Raw genomic sequence first — 6,513 nt, 5'->3', positions numbered from 1 at the left:
GTAATGTCAGGTTCCTGCAGTACTCAAAGGCAATTGATTATTGCTATAGAGGCTCTTAATATTATGCCCCCTTGTTCTGGACTTTCCTGATATCTTCCCCTGCATTCTCAGCACTTCTCTCCCGTTAAATTATAGCCATCTGGCCAAGGGCACCCCACCCCCACCCCCCACAACCCCATTTAAGTAGTTACTTCTTGAGAAGAAAGATTTTGACAATTATAATCAGGGTCCAAATGAGTAAACAAAAGTTCATCGATAGAGGTTGTGAGTCTTTTGCAATTTAAAAAATATTTTGTGATAGTGTTTTTAAACCACTGTGACTTTTCAATAAACTCTCCTCATACACATATCCAATCTATTCAAGAAAAAAAATTAGGCAAAAAACCCTACGTAGCACCTCCATCTTACAGTATACACAATCTATACCAACAACTTAAAAAGAGATTGTTTTGTAATTATAATGAGCAAGATTAACCCCTAAAAATAGATATGGGGAAGCATGTTTTTCTCTGTAGAGGTGAAAGACTATGAATATGCTGTTTAATTTTATCAATGTGTTCATTTGTTTTACTAAACTGTTTTCTTTGATGAGAAGGATAGTTGGGTGGGGGCATATATTTGGGAAAGAAGGTGATGTAAACACAAAAGATGTAAACTTTTTTAAACCCAATTTGCCCTTTAACAATGGCTGTAAAAGGTATTTTTTTCCTGAGGCTATGAGTCTTTTGAGAAATGTGACATCTCTTTTGTGATTCCTTCAGCCATGAAACAGACATAAGAATAACCTGTCCCCCAAAAGGAACTGAATAGTGTGGCAAGTCATTCATAGACCTAAAATGCAATGCCTGTGCTCAGTGATAAGTACAGCTAGAGGACGAGTATGGTGGTTAAAGGAGAGTTCCTGTCCTATGACTGTCAGTGTGTAAATGTCAGACAACTATTCGTGGTCCTTTAAGATCACTAATCAGATGAAAATAAGCTTTTTTTTTAAAGCTTTTATTATTATAACTTTGTATTTGATTTCATAGTGGTGACCTGAAATTGGGACTAATTAGACTGCATGGCATAATGGAAATGATGCTAGATTTGATGTCAAAAGGAACTGAGTTCAAATTCTGGGTATCTCACTTATTGTCTTGGTGGCACTGGGCAAGTCTGAGTGCCTCAGCTTCCTCATCTATAAAATGGGATAGTTGGATAGATGATATCTAAGGTCCCTTCCTGCTCTAAATCAATGGTGATTCTATGATCTGCTATAAAATAGAGGATAAGCAAATAACAAAATAATCCAAAAGCTTAAATGAGTCTCAAAAGTATAGACCTTAAGGAGAAGAAAGGAATTTGTGGTTGGAGGTGTGTGGACAGGAAAGCTGGATTATTCAGTCCTTATTGGGCCTTTGTGGCAATTTAGATGCTTTGGCTAGACCAGTGGTGTCAAACTCAAGTAGAAATGGCGGCCACTAAGCCATAAATAAGGTTCTATGAAGGTCTTATCTTGACTTAGTTTTAAAATGTTACAAGCATTTTAAAATTTATTTTGTTAAATATTTCCAAATTATATTCTAATCTTGTCCCAGCAGTGCTCAGGAGTATGGCAGGCTATGGATTTGACACTTCTGATCTAACACCTCTTGTCTAGAACTTCCAGATGTTTTAGTTCTAATTTAAGGCCCTTGGGAGTCAGAAGGCAGTGCCTTCTTTCTGTGGCTTCATTACTTGGCACTGGACTTTGCACATAATAGGCCACAATAAAGACTTGTTGAATGCAAACAAAAGAAAGAAATTGAAAGATGTTTTCTAGATTGAGGGAAGTAGTTCGCTTTTTTGATTAGAAATTGCCTTTCATTTGAATTTCTACTTGTATGTTTAAATACTGCTCCTAGAGGGCAGCACTGGACATAATAGCTCAAGAAACTCCACCAGTTTCCAGTCATTTGGGACTATTTTTGCTTATGGAAGTTTTGATTCCCTTCAAATAGTCACATTTTGGAGGCATTACTGTCAATGATAGTCTGCAGCCCAATTAATCTTTCCCCAGTAGTTCTGCTTACCAGAATAGAAATTCAGACAGTAGGGCATGGAAAAAACACTAGACAGAAAATCTGGGTTTCAGTTCTAGATCTTCCACTTAGCTGTGACTGGAAGCAAGTTTCTGAGCCACTTTCCCCATCTGTAGAATGAAACTAATAATCCTTTCTCTGTACCTTGCATTGTTGTAGTGGTCACATGAATAGGGACTAGAAATGGGATTTCATTGGTATAGGGAACTCTTGGATGAGGAAACTCCTTCTACCAATGCAGGTTTGCACATTCTCTTCAACATAGAGAGCTACCCAGAACCCACAGAGGCTTAGGTGACTTACTGAGGGTCATACAGGCAAGATATGTGGGACTTAAAATCATAAACTCAGGCCTTCCTGTCTTTGAGGACAGTTTCTCCATAAGAGCCTTTGTAAATGTAATACACCATATAAATGTGAATTGAGAATCATCAGTGTGGTAGCTGACCTTGATGCTGTGTTCACCCTTATTGAAGGCATTTGGCAACATGGCTGAAATCATTATGCTAAAAAGCATGGGAGCAAGCACATTGCCTTGTTTCACTCCACTGCTGACTAGAAAAACATGGGAGCATTGTCCATTATCCAGAACCTAGGCAAGCATGTCTCCATGAAATTGATTCACTGCTAATGAACTTTGGCATAATTTTCCATAAGCCTTCATGACTGATAGTATCAAAGGCCTTGGTCAGATCTACAAATGTTATGCAAATTCTTCAACTTGAAAAGGCCACAAGCCAAGGCCAAAGTGGAGGGAGTAGTGATACATGATTTTCTGTTTGCAGATGATTGTGCACTCAGTGTAGTCTCTGAAGCTGAGATGCAACAAAGTATGGATCAGTTCTCTGATGACTGTGCTAATTTTGGCCTAACAACACCAAAAAAACACAGGTGCTCCATCAGCCACCACCACACCATCCAGGCATGGGACCATCGGTTACAACAAATGGAGAGGTTTTGAATTCTGTGGATAAGATCATTTACCTTGGCAGTATACTTTCCAGGGATGTACACGTTGATAATGAGATTGACACACACATTTCCAGGGCTAGCTCAGTGTTTGGGAGGCTCCGAAGGAAAGTGTGGGAGAGAAGAGGTATTAGACTAACCACCAAATTGAAGGTCTACAGAGCCATCATGCTGACCTCATTGATGTATGCCTGTGAAGCCTGGACAGTATATCAGTGCCATACCAGGAAACTGAATCGCTTCTATTTGAATTGTCTTAGGAAGATTCTGAAGGTCACCTGACAGGATAAGGTGCCAGACACTGAGGTCCTTTCTCAAACTAAACTGCCAAGCATTCAAACTCTACTTCAGAGAGCGCAACCTTGATGGGCTGACCACGTTGTTAGAATGCAAAACATATGTTTGCCAAAAAGACTATTTTATACTCACATAGGGTAAGTTCACGTGTTTAAAAGAAGTGATACAAGGACACTCAAGGTCTCTCTTAAAAACTTTGGAATTGATCATGTGACATGGGGGACACTGGGAAAGGACCACTCAGTATGGCATGCCCACATCAGAGAAGGTGCTATGCTCTATGAGCAAAGCAGAATTAAAGCAGCTCGAAAGAAATGGGAGATGTGCAAATTTAGAAAATCCACCCCAAAGGTTCACATGGACTATTTGTGCCCAACCTGTGGCAGAACATTCCAAGCTCATAGTAGTCTGATCAGCCAGTCAGATACACTGTAGCGTGATTCTAGCATGGTGATGTCATTTTGGTCCTCTTGAAGGACAAAGGACAACCACCAGCATTTATATATTACACGTATAAATTTATACATTATACATAAATTTATACATTACATGTATAAATTTATATATTACCTGTATAAATGTAAATTGCGAATCTTAGAATATGTCTGTAGTACAGATCATCTAGTCTACCCTCAACTTGCAGGACACTTGCCCAAGGTCACAAAGCTAGTAATTGGCAGAACTGGAGCTTGTTCCACGTACAAATCCAATGTTCTTTCCATCATTCGATGTTGCCAACGCATGGGTGTAGCTCAGGGGTGGGGAACCTGGTATGGCTAATACTAATAAAACGATCATATAGGATAATCATGGCGCACAAGCAAGAGATGACCAGTGGATAGCTCATATGCTCCACTGTCATTCATGTAACTGGAAGAGCTCTAGGAAGGCCTGGAGAGGTGGGTGGACCCCACTGTGGCAAATTTACAGGGAGACACAAATGAGTCATATAGGTTAAGTATGAATAGGTCACATGAAAGGAGGCAATACTTAATGCTGACAAGATCACAGAACCTGTGGAGTATAATGTATAATAATAGTAATATTAGGTGGCATTAGAGTCAAGAAGACCTAGTTTCAAGTTCTACCTCCTGTACATACAGGTTATGACTGAACAGGTCACATAATCTCTTAGTGCCCTGGGCAAGTCTCTTAAAGCTCTAAGCTGCAAAGCAAGTGACTGGACTGCATTAGTAGAAGGACTTTGCTCATTGGGAGTTCCCTAAGCCAATGAAATCACAAGTCCAATCCCAAATTACATATACACAGGTGTGTGTGTGTGTGTGTGTGTGTGTGTGTATATGTATGTATATATACATATACACATAAATATGCATATGTGTGTGCATATATATGTATGTATGTATATGTATATATAGCTGAGTAGTACCAATACCGCTTATAGCAGTAACTAACCCAAATCATTCATCAGGATACTTTTAATAATATAAGTGCTGCCTATCCTGTTAGATCCAGTCCTAACTGCTGTGGATTTTCCCTGAGTAGAAAAACAGAGACATGTTCCAGGGAGAGAGGCCCGTTTCAAGGAGGTGCCTTGATAAACATTGAAACCAAACAGCTATTGGTAGTTTTCAATCAGGCTGGCAGTCACTGCTGGAGTTTTGTTACTGCAGCTAAGTACTATTTTGGGAACAGGACCACATCCAGGTGGGACTGTGCTAAGGGATTTTATTTTTGAATTTGTTGTACTTGTGACTTAGCTCTCCATCCTCCCATCACACATACTGTTTTATGTCTCTGTCACCCCCAATAGGCATTAAAATTGGTTGCTTGGTGGAAGCTGCTGGTGCTTTAAGAATAAGGAAAAGGAGAAATTTGAGCTGTCTTAGTCATGAATCTCAGTACAGCTTAAACTATAGCTCCCATTTTGAGGGGCCTCTGAGGCTTTTTGATCAGCTATATGGCATCTTGGAGAAAGCCCTGGCCCTAGATCCTGGAAGACCAGAATTCAAATGTGGTCTCAGGCCATAGCTGCGTCACCCTGGTCAAGTCATTTAACTTCTGTCTGTCTCAGTTTCCTCATCTATAAAATGGGGATAACAGCACCTACCTCCCAGATTATTGTGCATATCAAATGAGAAAATATTTGTAAACCTAAATATTTACAAACACTAGAGTGCTGTACAGATGCAAGTGTTCTACCTTCCAAGGGTTGGCTTTGACCTATTTTTTCAGGGAGATGGTGATCGCTTATTAAAACATCTCTGATTTAAAAGGAATCCAGGTTTCTTATGTCTAATTTTTGGTAATCAGATTGGGCCCTGCAACCACAGAGAAGATGGTATAGGTTAATCAAAAACCCTAATACATAAGTTAGCCCTGGATTTTAGGCAGCCTTCCAGAGGCTTGTTTAGGAAGAATGCCCTGTACCTGAGAGAGGCACTCTGTCCATAAAAGCCAGTGACCCATGATTCATCTCAACCAGTACCGACTTCACAAGAAGGCCCCGCATTCCTTTGACTCCTGAGTCTGGGGAAAGTGCTAACCAAGAAGGGCTTTTTTTTTTTTCCTTTTTCTTTTTTAAACCAAACAGAGAAACAGCAAATATAGACCAGATCCTGTTGGCTGAGCTCACACTACTCCCTCTGCCTGGAATGTATTTTCTTCTCATCCACTGATCCAAATCCTCCCCATACTTAAGGCCCCAACTTAAGAACCATCTCCTTAATAAAAATCTTTCTGGATCCCAGAACCCCATGTTGAGTCCACGTTTTTCTAAACTTTTAGTCTCCACAGCTCATTTTCATTCTAAAATATTTCCCTTCTTTAACTTTCACATGTGTATGCTCTGTCCCCATTGAGATTTTAAGCTTTTCAAGAGAAAGAATATGCCTCCTTTGCAACCCACACAGCACCTAAATGGTGCAGAGTAGGTGGTCTATTAAATACTTTTTGAAATAGAAAATTATCAAAGGGAAACATGAAGTAGCAGCTTTGGCCACAAGCCAACAATGAACCCACCGCACATACCTTGTTGCTATGCAAGGCATGTTGCTTCCACACCCTCTTCAAGAATTAGGTCTTCTTAGCTAGGTCTGGGCCCGGTTCTCTGGCAAGGAAAGGAGAAATTCTGAGCAGCTCTGCCCCTGGAAAAAGATTTGACCGGAAGAGGCATAGTCTAGCTTGACATGAGCTGCCCGGTAGCTCCAGGCAACTTGGCATAATG

This window comes from Notamacropus eugenii, chromosome 1 (genome assembly GCF_028372415.1).
Source record: "Notamacropus eugenii isolate mMacEug1 chromosome 1, mMacEug1.pri_v2, whole genome shotgun sequence".
NCBI classification, from domain to species: domain Eukaryota; kingdom Metazoa; phylum Chordata; class Mammalia; order Diprotodontia; family Macropodidae; genus Notamacropus; species Notamacropus eugenii.
Note: the sequence above shows the minus strand (reverse complement) of the source record.